General features: G+C 55.7%; 7 non-coding genes across 7 annotated transcripts; 3 read left to right on the top strand and 4 right to left on the bottom strand.

Annotated features, from left to right (window-relative positions):
* Nucleotides 1-240: 240 nt before the first annotated feature.
* Nucleotides 241-312, top strand: TRNAM-CAU. The gene has a single exon. It is a non-coding gene; the product is annotated as a tRNA-Met (tRNA).
* Nucleotides 313-1080: 768 nt separating this feature from the next.
* TRNAN-GUU lies at nt 1081-1154 on the bottom strand. The gene has a single exon. It is a non-coding gene; the product is annotated as a tRNA-Asn (tRNA).
* Nucleotides 1155-2731: 1577 nt separating this feature from the next.
* Nucleotides 2732-2803, top strand: TRNAM-CAU. Its single transcript has one exon. It is a non-coding gene; the product is annotated as a tRNA-Met (tRNA).
* A 768-nt stretch (nt 2804-3571) lies between these two features.
* On the bottom strand, nt 3572-3645 carry TRNAN-GUU. The gene has a single exon. It is a non-coding gene; the product is annotated as a tRNA-Asn (tRNA).
* Nucleotides 3646-5221: 1576 nt separating this feature from the next.
* Nucleotides 5222-5293, top strand: TRNAM-CAU. Its single transcript has one exon. It is a non-coding gene; the product is annotated as a tRNA-Met (tRNA).
* A 769-nt stretch (nt 5294-6062) lies between these two features.
* On the bottom strand, nt 6063-6136 carry TRNAN-GUU. The gene has a single exon. It is a non-coding gene; the product is annotated as a tRNA-Asn (tRNA).
* A 7911-nt stretch (nt 6137-14047) lies between these two features.
* On the bottom strand, nt 14048-14120 carry TRNAF-GAA. Its single transcript has one exon. It is a non-coding gene; the product is annotated as a tRNA-Phe (tRNA).
* Between the last annotated feature and the right edge of the window lie 2647 nt (nt 14121-16767).

Below are 16767 nucleotides of genomic sequence, written 5' to 3'. Positions count from 1 at the left end.
ACAAGCTTGAAAGCTTAACTGAAAACTGTTTAAGAAGTGCTCCCGTCTCCGGCACTCAGCTACCCAGCTCCCAATGGGGTCCAAACCCCAAATAGATCCCTTTTACCCTGTAGAAGCTGTAAAATCCTGTGACCAGGGCAGCTGCCTAGCAGCCTGCGCATCTGCCTGCCAGCACGAGAGCGCGTAAGACACTAATCCGGATAGTGGCAGCTAGGTGGCAGGGGGAGGGTGTGAAGAACCAGCAGAGTGGCGCAGCGGGAGCGTGCTGGGCCCATAACCCAGAGGTCGATGGATCGAAACCATCCTCTGCTAGGCGTGCGCTTGTTTCTTTTCCCTCTGGGCCTTCAAGCGAGCCAGTGACCAGCAGAGCACCAAGAGCCTAGGCCATGAGGCAAGAGGTGGCTGAGGCGAAGCGGCCTGCCAGGGAGCTCCCGGGCACCTCTGGCTGCCTGGGCTGAAGGCAAGAGGCAGGCCTGGGCGTGGCGAGGGCCTCCTGTCCTGGAATGAGGCTGCAGTGCTTCCTGGTCCCCTTTTCCCACCACCCCGGCAGGTGGCTGCTGCGGGAGAACACGAGGGAGGCTCTGGGGGCGCTAGGCAGTGCTGTGTGTGTGGCTGTCAGGGGAAAGAGCCGAGGCTCCCGACTCGACCTGCCATTGACTCGCGTGGCTCTGCGCGCCGTCAGCCGGGGCGGGGCGGGCCAGGCTGCGGACGTGACTCAGGCTTGGGCCGCATGGCCGTGCTTTCCTGATGAGGCATGAGGCAGGCCAAGAGCTTTGCACAGCGTACAGGGAAGTGGGAGGGAGGCGTCTTTGAGCCGGCGTGTCTCCTCCGCTTCTCCCTTGCCGCTTGGGCGGAGGCGGGAAGGGAGCGAAATGTTCCCGGCTGAAAGTTTTTGTGCTCGGCCTTGAGGATTAAGCCTGAGCCTCCGGCACGGCTGCTGGCAGATGGGTTTCTGAATGGCATCCAGCCCGCTCTTTGGACCACCAGCTGAAAGCACTGAGGCCAAGAGGCAGCAAAATGGGACCTTTGAGGCACCCCCACAGGCCTCGGGGAAGCAAGGAAGCAGCACAGGCTTAGCGTCGTCCCTGGGTGGGCTCGAACCACCATCCTTTCGGTTAACAGCCGAACGCGCTGACCCATTGCGCCACAGAGACACGGAGGGGCAAGGCTGTATTGAGCACAAAAGCCGGGAATCAGCTCAGGGTACGGTATAGCACATGCATGCAGTGGTTAGACAAGCAACAGCAAGGAACTGGACTGGTATGGAGCGAAAGTTCTGTGGGAAGGAACCGAAAAGAGCAACGGGGCTGTGGTACAGCGCTCGCATACACTTTCTTTGGCCTGTTTTGCTGGAAGAGTTAGCAGAGCGAGAAGAGCGAGATTGTTAGTCACAGGACAGTGGGTGGGTTTATGCAAATTCTGGACTCTGGGGCCAGGGGGGGCACGTGCACCACCTCTGCAACTGACGTTTGCTACCTCACTCCATAACAACACACCTTTTACCTCTCAGGACCAAAAATATACACCGTGAAAGAGATCTAACAGCATAAGCTTAGGGTAAGCAACTACAGCACTAACAACAATTTTAAGAGATTCAAAACCGCCTCTGTCTTTCCACACCAGGGACAGCAGAAAGGACATCAGCACCACCTGCAAGACACCAACAAACATCCATTTCTACCTCCCACCACAAGCGGACGTTAGGAACCCATACCCCTTAATGGTGAGTACTTTTCAGGAGAGGGTGACGCTCTCAGGCCTCAAATGCCAGGTACAGTTACTCTGTCCTTGATCCAAAATCAACAGGAAAATACACTGGATTACTCCTGCCCCAATAACAAAGAGACTGGGGATATCGCAGCAGCTGAAATGACCGTTTGGACAAGCACTCCCATCATGCAATCCGGGGTGGGTGTAACTATGCAAATGACATCAGCCCCAAAAGGCCTTGACAACACATCACCAACAGATGGCAGGGCAGACTTCATACTGACCCTGCTTCAACTACATTGTGGCAAAGATTCCAAAACACCGAACGTTAAACCTCACCAAACGCGGGTCAATCCATCCTCAGCGTCGTAACCGCTCGTTATACTCCACACCCGAACGTAGCCCTCATATGGACAACATACCCTCCTAACTCAGTATCTGTACGTTAACCTTTTACCCCCCAGTCAGGGCTATTGCAGATTATGTATTCCTTATGCCAGCCGATCTTAAACCGAACTTTGCACCCCTTGGGTAAGCTGTACGTTGTTCCCTGAGCACCAGAAACTTCTATGCCGAAACTCTGTACTGTACGTTTATTTTTCTTTGAACGTCATCTTAATAAAATGTTGACTTTTGTTCGAGATCCCGGCTCCTGTTCCTTTGCAAGGTGTGTGCGTTTGCTCCGGGTTTTAGTCTGCTAATACAGCGGGGCGGGGGGGCGATTGAGCCAGACGCGCTTGCCTGCTGCAGACACGGATCCAAGGCTGAACCTCGTCCCCCACAAGCTTGAAAGCTTAACTGAAAACTGTTTAAGAAGTGCTCCCGTCTCCGGCACTCAGCTACCCAGCTCCCAATGGGGTCCAAACCCCAAATAGATCCCTTTTGACCCTGTAGAAGCTGTAAAATCCTGTGACCAGGGCAGCTGCCTAGCAGCCTGCGCATCTGCCTGCCAGCACGAGAGCGCGTAAGACACTAATCCGGATAGTGGCAGCTAGGTGGCAGGGGGAGGGTGTGAAGAACCAGCAGAGTGGCGCAGCGGGAGCGTGCTGGGCCCATAACCCAGAGGTCGATGGATCGAAACCATCCTCTGCTAGGCGTGCGCTTGTTTCTTTTCCCTCTGGGCCTTCAAGCGAGCCAGTGACCAGCAGAGCACCAAGAGCCTAGGCCATGAGGCAAGAGGTGGCTGAGGCGAAGCGGCCTGCCAGGGAGCTCCCGGGCACCTCTGGCTGCCTGGGCTGAAGGCAAGAGGCAGGCCTGGGCGTGGCGAGGGCCTCCTGTCCTGGAATGAGGCTGCAGTGCTTCCTGGTCCCCTTTTCCCACCACCCCGGCAGGTGGCTGCTGCGGGAGAACACGAGGGAGGCTCTGGGGGCGCTAGGCAGTGCTGTGTGTGTGGCTGTCAGGGGAAAGAGCCGAGGCTCCCGACTCGACCTGCCATTGACTCGCGTGGCTCTGCGCGCCGTCAGCCGGGGCGGGGCGGGCCAGGCTGCGGACGTGACTCAGGCTTGGGCCGCATGGCCGTGCTTTCCTGATGAGGCATGAGGCAGGCCAAGAGCTTTGCACAGCGTACAGGGAAGTGGGAGGGAGGCGTCTTTGAGCCGGCGTGTCTCCTCCGCTTCTCCCTTGCCGCTTGGGCGGAGGCGGGAAGGGAGCGAAATGTTCCCGGCTGAAAGTTTTTGTGCTCGGCCTTGAGGATTAAGCCTGAGCCTCCGGCACGGCTGCTGGCAGATGGGTTTCTGAATGGCATCCAGCCCGCTCTTTGGACCACCAGCTGAAAGCACTGAGGCCAAGAGGCAGCAAAATGGGACCTTTGAGGCACCCCCACAGGCCTCGGGGAAGCAAGGAAGCAGCACAGGCTTAGCGTCGTCCCTGGGTGGGCTCGAACCACCATCCTTTCGGTTAACAGCCGAACGCGCTGACCCATTGCGCCACAGAGACACGGAGGGGCAAGGCTGTATTGAGCACAAAAGCCGGGAATCAGCTCAGGGTACGGTATAGCACATGCATGCAGTGGTTAGACAAGCAACAGCAAGGAACTGGACTGGTATGGAGCGAAAGTTCTGTGGGAAGGAACCGAAAAGAGCAACGGGGCTGTGGTACAGCGCTCGCATACACTTTCTTTGGCTGTTTTGCTGGAAGAGTTAGCAGAGCGAGAAGAGCGAGATTGTTAGTCACAGGACAGTGGGTGGGTTTATGCAAATTCTGGACTCTGGGGCCAGGGGGGGCACGTGCACCACCTCTGCAACTGACGTTTGCTACCTCACTCCATAACAACACACCTTTTACCTCTCAGGACCAAAAATATACACCGTGAAAGAGATCTAACAGCATAAGCTTAGGGTAAGCAACTACAGCACTAACAACAATTTTAAGAGATTCAAAACCGCCTCTGTCTTTCCACACCAGGGACAGCAGAAAGGACATCAGCACCACCTGCAAGACACCAACAAACATCCATTTCTACCTCCCACCACAAGCGGACGTTAGGAACCCATACCCCTTAATGGTGAGTACTTTTCAGGAGAGGGTGACGCTCTCAGGCCTCAAATGCCAGGTACAGTTACTCTGTCCTTGATCCAAAATCAACAGGAAAATACACTGGATTACTCCTGCCCCAATAACAAAGAGACTGGGGATATCGCAGCAGCTGAAATGACCGTTTGGACAAGCACTCCCATCATGCAATCCGGGGTGGGTGTAACTATGCAAATGACATCAGCCCCAAAAGGCCTTGACAACACATCACCAACAGATGGCAGGGCAGACTTCATACTGACCCTGCTTCAACTACATTGTGGCAAAGATTCCAAAACACCGAACGTTAAACCTCACCAAACGCGGGTCAATCCATCCTCAGCGTCGTAACCGCTCGTTATACTCCACACCCGAACGTAGCCCTCATATGGACAACATACCCTCCTAACTCAGTATCTGTACGTTAACCTTTTACCCCCCAGTCAGGGCTATTGCAGATTATGTATTCCTTATGCCAGCCGATCTTAAACCGAACTTTGCACCCCTTGGGTAAGCTGTACGTTGTTCCCTGAGCACCAGAAACTTCTATGCCGAAACTCTGTACTGTACGCTTTTTTTTTCTTTGAACGTCATCTTAATAAAATGTTGACTTTTGTTCGAGATCCCGGCTCCTGTTCCTTTGCAAGGTGTGTGCGTTTGCTCCGGGTTTTAGTCTGCTAATACAGCGGGGCGGGGGGGCGATTGAGCCAGACGCGCTTGCCTGCTGCAGACACGGATCCAAGGCTGAACCTCGTCCCCCACAAGCTTGAAAGCTTAACTGAAAACTGTTTAAGAAGTGCTCCCGTCTCCGGCACTCAGCTACCCAGCTCCCAATGGGGTCCAAACCCCAAATAGATCCCTTTTACCCTGTAGAAGCTGTAAAATCCTGTGACCAGGGCAGCTGCCTAGCAGCCTGCGCATCTGCCTGCCAGCACGAGAGCGCGTAAGACACTAATCCGGATAGTGGCAGCTAGGTGGCAGGGGGAGGGTGTGAAGAACCAGCAGAGTGGCGCAGCGGGAGCGTGCTGGGCCCATAACCCAGAGGTCGATGGATCGAAACCATCCTCTGCTAGGCGTGCGCTTGTTTCTTTTCCCTCTGGGCCTTCAAGCGAGCCAGTGACCAGCAGAGCACCAAGAGCCTAGGCCATGAGGCAAGAGGTGGCTGAGGCGAAGCGGCCTGCCAGGGAGCTCCCCTGCACCTCTGGCTGCCTGGGCTGAAGGCAAGAGGCAGGCCTGGGCGTGGCGAGGGCCTCCTGTCCTGGAATGAGGCTGCAGTGCTTCCTGGTCCCCTTTTCCCACCACCCCGGCAGGTGGCTGCTGCGGGAGAACACGAGGGAGGCTCTGGGGGCGCTAGGCAGTGCTGTGTGTGTGGCTGTCAGGGGAAAGAGCCGAGGCTCCCGACTCGACCTGCCCTTGACTCGCGTGGCTCTGCGCGGCCGTCAGCCGGGGCGGGGCGGGCCAGGCTGCGGACGTGACTCAGGCTTGGGCCGCATGGCCGTGCTTTCCTGATGAGGCATGAGGCAGGCCAAGAGCTTTGCACAGCGTACAGGGAAGTGGGAGGGAGGCGTCTTTGAGCCGGCGTGTCTCCTCCGCTTCTCCCTTGCCGCTTGGGCGGAGGCGGGAAGGGAGCGAAATGTTCCCGGCTGAAAGTTTTTGTGCTCGGCTTTGAGGATTAAGCCTGAGCCTCCGGCACGGCTGCTGGCAGATGGGTTTCTGAATGGCATCCAGCCCGCTCTTTGGACCACCAGCTGAAAGCACTGAGGCCAAGAGGCAGCAAAATGGGACCTTTGAGGCACCCCCACAGGCCTCGGGGAAGCAAGGAAGCAGCACAGGCTTAGCGTCGTCCCTGGGTGGGCTTGAACTACCATCCTTTCGGTTAACAGCTGAATGCGTTGACCCATTGCGCCACAGAGACACGGAGGGGCAAGGCTGTATTGAGCACAAAAGCCGGGAATCAGCTCAGGGTACGGTATAGCACATGCATGCAGTGGTTAGACAAGCAACAGCAAGGAACTGGACTGGTATGGAGCGAAAGTTCTGTGGGAAGGAACCGAAAAGAGCAACGGGGCTGTGGTACAGCGCTCGCATACACTTTCTTTGGCCTGTTTTGCTGGAAGAGTTAGCAGAGCGAGATTTTCAGAGCGAGATTGTTAGTCACAGGACAGTGGGTGGGTTTATGCAAATTCTGGACTCTGGGGCCAGGGGGGGCACGTGCACCACCTCTGCAACTGACGTTTGCTACCTCACTCCATAACAACACACCTTTTACCTCTCAGGACCAAAAATATACACCGTGAAAGAGATCTAACAGCATAAGCTTAGGGTAAGCAACTACAGCACTAACAACAATTTTAAGAGATTCAAAACCGCCTCTGTCTTTCCACACCAGGGACAGCAGAAAGGACATCAGCACCACCTGCAAGACACCAACAAACATCCATTTCTACCTCCCACCACAAGCGGACGTTAGGAACCCATACCCCTTAATGGTGAGTACTTTTCAGGAGAGGGTGACGCTCTCAGGCCTCAAATGCCAGGTACAGTTACTCTGTCCTTGATCCAAAATCAACAGGAAAATACACTGGATTACTCCTGCCCCAATAACAAAGAGACTGGGGATATCCTATATGCAATCCATTGCTGTGCCCTGGAAGTGGCCAGTAGGTCCCCCCTGCTGCACCGCTGACCAGGAGCCACCCGAGGTAAGTCTGCACCCCAACCCCCTGCCCCAGCCCTGAACCCCCCCAAACCCAGAGCCCCCTCTTGCACCCCAGAGCCCTCACCCCCCTGCACTTCAACCTCCTGCCCCAGCCCAGAGCTTCCTCCCACACCTGGAACCCCTCATCCCTGCCCCCACCCCAGAGCCATCACCCCGTCCTGGACCCCAACCCCCTGTCTCAACCCACAGCCCCCTCCTGCACTCTGAATCCCTCGGCCCCACCCTGCAGCCTGGAGCCCCCTCCTCCACCCCAAACCCCTCATCTCCCCACAGCTCCCGCAGGCAGACCCTGGGGCTCCCAGCAGCCATGGGTGGCCGGGGAGCCCCCCCACCCCCACCCCACTGCCTATGGACCCTGCAGCTCCTACGAGCGGACCCCAGAGCTCCCAGCCGCTGCGGAGGGACCCAGAGTTTCCCAACAGGCCTTGATGGCGGGAGGGCCCCGCAGCCCCACGTCATTGCTCACAGACCCTGCAGCGCCGCAGCCCCGGGAGCTCCCGGCCGCCCCGGGCAGGAGAGGAGCCCCCGGCGCTCAGACACCGCAGGCGGAGCCCGGAGCTCCCAGTCACCGGGGGTGGGGGTGAGGAGGAGCCGCAGCCCCCGGCCATTGCAGGTGGCCCCGCAGCTCCCAGCCGCCGCGGGCGGGCGGACGCCAGAGCCCCCAGCTGCCATCGGGACCCCGCGGCCGCCCCGGGCAGGACCCGTCACCCCGCGACCGGCAGGAAACAGCCGCGCGCGGAAGCGCCTCGCGCCCTGTGACCCCCCCGCCCGGTGCTGCGGCTTCTCGCGGGCGGCGCTGAGCTCTGAGCGCACAAGGCCCTGGCGGCTCCGCCCCGCATCGCTGTCAGACAACGTCACCAATGGGAGCTGAGCCTGTCAGAAACGTCAGTTGGGGAGGGCCCAATGGGAGACCAGCTTTCAGAGACCCGCCCCGCACGCGGGCCAATGGGAGATCAGCTTTCAGAGACCCGCCCCGGGCTAGGGCCAATGGGAGATCAGCTGTCAGAAAACACTAGGCAGGCCAAGGCACCACCCATGTCCCAAGCACCCAGACAGCCCCGCCCCATCACCCTAAACTCCCCCCAGCAGCAACCAGCACAGGAGGAGGGCTCATGTCAGTCCCACCAGTAACCCTCTAAGCATCTCAATACTCCCTCTCCGTTCTTAATTAGGTAGCAAGAACTGCACCTTCAGCCAATCTCCCCTGCCCCTTCCCCATGTCTGGCCACACGCTCCCAGCTTAGGGTGACCACACACACACCCCGTCGGGGCAGGCTCTGCTCAGCCCGGCTCGCCACAGCCTGCACTAAACATGTGGGGCCCAACCCCAAAACTTACTCCTATTTTACCCCAATGGCCCCAAACTGCTGCTTTTAATATATGCAAATGAGGTGCTGCCATGCTCAGGCCACGCCCCAGCTCTCCAGTGGAGCCACCCGGCAGAGAACCAGGTGATATTTAAATTAGCCAGGACGTCGCTCAGTCATTGCCCTCTGCTCCCAGCAGGTGGCGCCGGAGAGCTCCGAGCTCGCTCCCTTCCCTTTCTCGCGTCGGCTTCAGCCCCCGGGTCACAAACGCACCAACCGGCGAGCAGGAGTGCGGAGCTGCTCCAGGGTGACCAGATGTCCCGTGTTTAAAGGGACAGGCCGGTTTGGCTGGACTTTTTCTTATATAGGAGCCTATTACCCCCCACCCCCGTCCCGTTTTCCACAATTGCTTCAAGGTCACCCCATGGGGCAGCTCTGCGGGGACGGACTTGCACACTTGGGATGTTAGTGCAAAAAACTCCCCCTGGGCTGAGTAAAGGGCAGAGACCTGCCCTGAACCTGCCCTGAGTGGGGGTCACCCAAACCGACCCTCACTCGCCAGCAGGTGTCACCTGCTGCCTGGGGAAAAGGCAACACGCCCCCACTCCCCAGCTCTGCCTGGGCAGAGAGCCAATGAGAACTTCTATTAAAAGAGAAAGAGAATCAAGCCTGAGTTTGGGAAAACCCCACAACCACATTCAAATCTATGCTCATCAGCAACCCCCCCACCCCAGAGTACACTGGGCAGTGCTGTGCCTCAGTTTTCTCACCTTGCGGTGTGACAGGCCAATCCAATGTTCCTTTAACAGACCCCTCCGCTCTTCTTCCCCCAACCCCCACTCCCCTTGGGCAGCAAAGCCCCAGGGGTGGGGGAGGCAGCGAGTGATACTTCAGCTTCTGCTGCCGACACTCCTTCAACTGGCTCTCGGTTTGCCCTCTTCACTCTGCATCGCTGCTGCTCCACGGCATTGTCCGTCACCCTGCTGCTGAGAGCTCCTGTGTCGCCATTTCCCCTGCTGCCACCTGCCTGTCTCCTGCAGCCTCTGCGCGGCCACCTAGTGGGGGAACCTCGCTACAAGTGCAGCCTGGGCAGCCTCAGTCATTGCAACACCATGGGCAGGGCGTGAACCGCCAGCTGGGGGAGACTAATGCCCTGCCCCGCCCCTTCCACCTGAGGCCCCGCCCCTTCTGCAAACACCCCTGTGGCCAGCGTACACCAGCCCTTAGATCCCTCTTGGTATTTCAATGCAGGCACTGACCTGTGAGAGGAAAACATCAGCTCCAAACACAGAGACTGAATTCCCCACATTTAATCTCTCTGCACTTTCCAGAAAGTCACAAAATTCATTTAGTTCTTGCTAGAACAGAGAAAAAATAAGTGACACTAAGTTTTTGGCTCAGTTAAATAAAATTAAGTATTTAATTAATATAGTAAAAATATGTCCTGATTCCGCTAAATAACACCATAACATGAAATAAGAAGAGACAAATCTTGTCAGTGACGACTAATTTCGCAAATGATCTTCCCATTATTAATTTCCACACCGCCCCCATTGGAGGTCTGGGCACCTCCAGTGTCACTGCTCTGCGTTCACTTTCCCCCTAGAATTGTTCTCAGACATTCCCAAATTTGGAAAATTGTGCAGTTCAGAATGTGAATAGTGACCCCGGCTCCTTCCTGCACCTGCTCTACATTGCTCCACAGCAGCTTCTCCCCCTGCAGAGTCACCCCAGCACTGCAGTGCAGCCACCCAGGGTTTTGCAAAAATTAATAATACAGAGTTTGGAGGAAAGTAAACATTTTTGAGTTGTGGAAATAGTAAAAGGCAACAGTTGTGGTGTTACAAGAAGGGCAGTTGTTGGTTTAATAATAAAACCCAGTTATATAAATGTAACTGTATGTGCAGCTCTGTGCACTCACGTTGGATGGAAGCTTAGTAATTAAATTATACAAGAGGGTCAGGTAAAGTGGCTGCTACCACCACTGTGTTTTGTCCCAAGAAGCATTTACAGACATTCTGAGGGGAAATGGGCAATTTTCCTGCAATTAGCAAGGAAATTTGTAAAAGGAAGTGGTATTATTATTATTAAGCACTAATCTGTCCCCACCGGGGGCATGTGTGGAAATTGTTTCTTTTGTTTTTCAGACACTCTACAAGCAAGCTGGTGCCAGCAAAAGACTAACCCATAATACCATGGATGTATGTTTTGTGTTGTTTGTCTGTGGTGTTTGCCTTGTTGTTAGCATTGTTGTGTTTCAGTGAACAGAAAACCTCATGACATGGGTGGGGATGGCTTCAAAAGGCTGACCTGGGGGAAGATGTGTATGGAAATTCAAAATGCTCGACTAGGAGGCCAGCACCTGTGTAATAGCTACGGTGCTATCTGGAAGGGAATTGGCAGCTAAGGTGGGCCCCACAAGCCCTATGGGAATAATGAGAAGGGGATTTGCTCGCTGGGAATCAATGGAGGGGTGTGTAAAATGGTGTAAATCCAGAGAAGATGTCTGACTGTGCCCCTCCCTGATGGCCATGGAGGAGCACACCCAATGGCCCGTGGCAAGGGGTGGACAATTGGGTGTACTGTGTATGAGGTGTTTTGCTGGAAATGTACATATTACTGGGGGCACAATTACACCAGCCCCTAACCAAATTCCACACTACACACTGCTCTCTGGGCTTTGGCGCACAGATAGATCTGTGACTCTTACTGCTGTGAATAATCAAACCAGCGCATACAGCCTGATTCCACACCATGTGGTTAAGTTGGTTTGGACAATAACCCATTTCTCTGTGGACATTCAATGGACTTATGCTATGGACAAAAGCATGAAAACCTGCAGCGGCAGCGTGTGCAACTGCCAGCAACTGGGCACGTTAAGAGCTTGACCCCGTCGAAGGAGGAGAGGAGGTGTTTCGGTGGTGGCCAGGATGTTGGACCATGCTGCAGTGCTCAGGTCTCTCGGTGTTGCTGTGGATTATTACAGCGGCTGGTGTATTGCTAAGTATACTTGTGTTACGTTGCCTATGGAAATAACCTAGAAGTAATGGAGTAAGCCCCTCCCCCCTGTACTAGACAACCTGGACCCAACCTTCTCAGGCCCACTATAGTGGGAAGCCTGGAACGCTAATTGGAACAGGTGTGGCACGCCCGTACGAGAGGGGCACTGTACTACACACGGGGCAGTGGGACAAATGGAATATCAACACCTTCCACCTTGATGCCTGGCCCTATCAGGAAATGTGTCACCACATGTCCTATGTTTTGCTAAGAGGGAGAATGGAAACAGGGACACAGGCAAGGCTCTGTGGCGTCAGGGCTGGGATGGGGACACTGAGGAAGAAAACTGGAATCATTGTTTGCTGGAAGTTCAATCCAATAAACATCTAATTGTTTGCACCTTCGGACTTTGGGTATTGCTGCTCTGTGTGTACGCAAGAAGGACCCGCTAATGGGAGGGTGAAGGGATAAACCCTCTAACACATTTGAACCTCTTCTTTTCACACCGTTGCTCATTCTCACGGACTGCTTTGTCTCCAGACAGATCCATTCTCTTTCAGGACGGCCTTGCTCTTTCCCTCACCGAGGTGTGGGAGTAAACACTCCCCTTCCCTCTTGTCTCAGACAAACACTAGTATTAACTGTTTGCTACTGAGGGGTTTAGAAAGCATTTGTCAAGCTGCCATTTCTGGGGGATTTTTCCCAAGATCCAGTATTTTGTGTTCGAACATCTCCCAGCTTCCTTGCTGAAAATAAGGTCAAGGTTTCCTTGCAATATACAGGAAGAAGGCAGTTTTTCATCCCAGACGGGATTCGAACCCACAATCTCTGACTTAGAAAGCCATTGCCTTATCCATTAGGCCACTGATGAAAGAATGGAAATTCCATTTCCTAAATGCATATTTCTCATATTAACTTGGAAGCCAAATACCCTCTTTCTGCACCTTACAGAAATGTCTGAATCCCCTGGCAGCGAGGCTACTGGGCAGGTCGCTTACAGAGCTGAGCACCACCTTTCTGCCAGCCATCTTTAGAGAAGAAGGCTCTTTCCCCTGACAGCCACACAGCGCTGCCTAGCATCCCGAGAGCCTCCCTCGTGTTCTCCTGCAGCAGCCGCCTGCCGGTGTGGGTGGAAAAAGGGGACCAGGAAGCACTGCAGCCTCATTCCGGGACAGGAGGCCCTCGCCACGCCCAGGCCTGCCTCTTGCCTTCAGCCCAGGCAGCCAGAGGTGCCGGGGAGCTCCCTGGCAGGCCGCCACCTCAGCCAGGAAATAAGGAAAAGGGGATGAATGAAGAAGTCAGGAAATAACAAGGAAATGAAGAGGTTTGTCGAACGGGTTTCTGCCCGATTTACCATCATCTCAGCTACCGCTCAAAGTTAAAGACCTAAAGTCGACCTATCGGCATAAGTACAGATGGTTAGATGGGAATTAAAAGGAGCTGCTGTCACTAGTGTTAGGTGTCTGCAAGCAGCATGCAGACCGTTTAAAAACACCGCAATTAGAGGCTCAGATGAAACGTTTGCCCTAAATCAGAAACGACAATAGGAGGACCAGCAGAATGCCACTCTAGGTAAACGGCCGAGTAATGGAGGCTGTTAGAGGCAAAAAGTCATTCCTCAAAATTTGGAAATCAGATCCTAGTGAGGATAATAGGAAGGTGCACAAACTCTGGCCTGTTAAGTGTCAAAGTGTAACAAGTCAGGCCAAGAAAGAATCTGAGAAGCAACATGCTAAAGACACAAAAGCTAAACATAAATCCGGTCAATGCGAGTCCTGGTCTGTCCCTGCAGAAAGGTGAACCCCTCTGTGGCTGGAGTGAGCTCCTCTAAGCCGACCTCGCTACAGACCTGCGCCAGGTAGTGCTCATTGTAAAAATGTTTCCTCTGACGGTTGGGAAAACGGGACCAGCGGTCCTCAGGCCGGCTGACACAATTAAAATCCCCCCCAACAACAAACATCATGCAGTCCAGAGGAAGGGAGCCTTTGATCTTCCCTCGCATGCCTTAACTGGGGACCATACACACTAATATAGCAGTAACCAGTGCCACAGAGCACAAAGCCCACCAGTAATGCCCTCCCTGGTCGGAGCTTCAGCCCCTTCTGTAGTCGCACCGCAAATATGAAGAACAAGACTCCAACCCCATCATTCTTCCCTGGCCAGGAGGCCCTTCCTCCAATCACCCTCTGCCCATTGATCTACCCTAAAGTCATGAATGTGCATTTCCTGAACACCCACCATGTCCAAGTCCAGCTGCTCCAAGGCACTGAACATCAAGCGCCTCCTCCTGGGCCCCCAAATCCCTGCCACCTTCCACAGGGCCACTTTTACAGATGCCCCTTCCCTGGTACTGCCCTCGCTCAGCTGCACAGAGGAGTTTTCACCCCCAGTCCCTGCCTGTCACTGCCCAGCAGCCCTCTGGCACCATTCCTGAGGGTCACCCTGCCTCGCTCTCTTCCTGCCATGTTGGGAAAGACAGATCCCATCTCTCCTTGGTAAAGGTCAGGTGGGCCAACTAGGGGCAGAAGCCCATTCTATGTTTTCCTACTGCAGAGCCCAAGATCAGAGACTCACCTTCAGTGCCACCCACAGGGGAGGCAAGTGGGGCAATTTGTCCCAGGCCCCACAGGGGCCCCATGAGACTACAGCATTGCAACTTTTTTTTAATGGAAGGGGCCCCCAAAATTGCTTTGTTCCAGACCCACTAAATCCTCTATGGCAGCCCTGCTCATCTTCGGTGCAGACACCACTGTGCTCCCAGAGAACAAACTGCCCCTGCACAAAGAGGGATGAAAAGACCTGTTAAAGCCTGGGATTGAACCAAGGACCTTTAGATCTTCAGTCTAACGCTCTCCCAACTGAGCTACTTTGGCACCTGCATGTGAGCATTTTGGCCTGTTGCCTTTCTGCCCAGGAGGTTTTTGCAGCAGTTGCACACAAAAAGGACGTCATTGGGAGCGGCCCATGAAGACAAGACTCGCTTTTCCCTGCCTTGATCAGCTTGACTTGCTGCCTCACCCCGTTCCTGCCCTAGTGCCTGGGTTGACCTGGTGGTGGAAGGGGACTGGGGGCCAGTGGTGCGGGGAGGAGGTTGAGCTGGACCCTGAGCTAGACTAGACCCTGGCGGTGAGAGTCTGGCCACCACTTGCCACCCCACCCTGTTGTCCTGGCTTCCCCCACTGGGCGTCATGTCGGGAGGGACATGGGGCTTCTGCCTTCCCTCCCCGATTTTCACACCGCAGAGGAGTGTGAACAGGAAAATGAACGGCTGCTCCACACCCCCACCGGAGGAACCCGGCGCCCTTAGCTGTGGGGAGTAAGAAGTGGCTGTTGGCTGACAGGGCCTGTCCCCGAGGAGCTGGAACAGCAGCTGCCGCCTCCCCCTCGGCTCCAGGCTGTGGGAAATGCTCATTGCCTGGCTGCATGGGCGGCTGCTGCTCCGTGCTCTGGAGAGCGTCTGTATTGCTCTGTCAACCCCCCGTCTTCACTGAGCCAGTCTGGTAAGGTCCCAAGTGCCCCCTCCAGCCTGGCAGCTGAGAGTCTGTGCAGACATCGGCCCCACTGCCAGCCCCACAGGCAGCAGCAGCACCAGCCCCCCCAGCACCACAGGGGCACTCGATGCACTTCCTGTGGGGAAATGGCTCCTTGGCGTCCAGCTGCTAGAGTGAGAGCCAGGAGAGAGCAGTGTCTGGCTCACCGTGGGGGAGAGAAGAGACCTGGTGAGTGTGGATCTCCGTCAGCCTCCCCCGCAATGCTGGTCAGTTGTATTGTCAATGTGATAGTCGGTGCTTCCCTTCAGGGCCGGCCCTAGAGGGATCCGGAGTAGGGGACAAATCCCCCCTTTCCTCCCCAGGCCCTGCCCCCACCCCTTCCCCCAAGCCCCCACCCCTTCCCGCCCTGCACCTTCCTGCCCCATTCCTTTCCCTCTCCCACTCTCCCTGCTCCTCCCCCTCCCCTCCCAGTGCCTCCTGCACCCCACTGAACAGCTGATCACTGGCAAGTGTGAGGAGCTTGTCAGCAAGGCCTGTAGTGGGTGGGGGGGAGCTGGCTGCCAGTGGGCACTGAGCACCTTTTTTTCTCTCTGTTGGTTCTGCAGCCCCGTAGCTCCCATGGAGTCGCTGACTCAGCTCCTTTCACATGCTAGAGAGAGGAGCAGAACCAGGGCTATGGCTGATCTATGGGGCACTAGGTGAGTGGCAGAGACTTCAGGTGCTGAGAGTTTGCCCAACCCCTCAACAACACAGTGTGAGGGGGTGTCCCAGGGATCTCGATGAAAGAAGCAGAATTTACTTGGGGTGGGGAGAGAATTGAGAGTGTCTCAGCAGGTTATACAGAGGTTTATATTTTTTAAAAAAATTCTTTACTTCCCTCTCCCTTTTAGACTCAGAGCCTTTAAGGTCAGAAGGGACCAGTGTGATCATCTAGTCCGACCTGCTGCACCTTGCAGGCCAAAAGACCCCACCCACCCACTCCTGTAATAGACCCGGGAGGGGAGGCAGCTCTGTGCACTGCCCCTACCCCAGGCAGCACATGGGGCCCTCTGCTCCCTCGCCCCATGGGTGTGCAGAGATGTGCCAGCAGCACTGAGGTGGCTCCCTGCCCACTCTGCCTCCATCCCTCCGTGCCTCTCCCAGAAGTGGCCGGCATGTCCCAGCATCCCCTGTGGCGGGGGAGTGTCTCCATTCACTGCCCCTGCCCCGAGTACCAACTCCGCAGCCCACATTGGCCAGGAACTGCAGCCAATGGGAGCTCTGGGGGCGGTGCCTGCAGGCAGCGGCACATGGAGACCCCCTGGCCCCACCCACCTAGGACCTGCTTCCGCAGGGTTGTGTGTACCAGTCACTTTGGGAGCTGCACTGGCCGGGGTAAGCGCCACCCCTCCTGCACCCCAACCCCCCCCCCAGCGCAGAGCCAGCACCCCGCACCCAAATTTCCTCCCAGAGCTTTGCTTGTCTTCCTTTCACCCAGAACCATCCTTCTTCTCCTGGGCTGCAAGTAGCCATCCCTGGGAAGCCAAGAGGCAGGCACAGGATTCTGCCTCCCAGCAGCCAACCGCACCTCCCCAGGCTTTGCAGAACGACTGGTGGTGCTCTACTAACCCCACTTAGCCGCACTGAGGCGCTTAGCTTCTGCCCTGCCTTCCTCAGCTCGACTTTCCTCTTTTGCCCCATTGCTGCCTCACTTCCTCCTTTGGCAAGTCACACAGAGGAGGCAGCAGGAAGAGCCGGCCGCCATAGGCCAACCTCCCAGGGCAGAGGAGACCAAGCCACAAGCCTTCAAAAGGTGAGTGGCCCAGATCCTCTAGCTTTCCCCTGCTGATGCCAAGGTTTTTTCTCAGCTCATTTCACCACCCTCTGCCATGCAGGAGTTGGGGTTATCACAGGGACGGACCAGTGGCAGCAGTAGGAGCGCCTTGCTGGACAGGCAGAAATAGTAAGCCCTCCTATTTCTGTCTGGTTTTGAGCCAGGGACCTTTTATGTGGTAGGCAAACATGATAACCAATATACTACAGAAACTCT

This window comes from Mauremys mutica, unplaced genomic scaffold, assembly GCF_020497125.1.
Source record: "Mauremys mutica isolate MM-2020 ecotype Southern unplaced genomic scaffold, ASM2049712v1 001096F_np12_obj, whole genome shotgun sequence".
Lineage (NCBI taxonomy): Eukaryota > Metazoa > Chordata > Testudines > Geoemydidae > Mauremys > Mauremys mutica.
The sequence above is the reverse complement of the archived record's forward strand: the minus strand, read 5'-3'. Positions and strand labels throughout refer to the sequence as shown.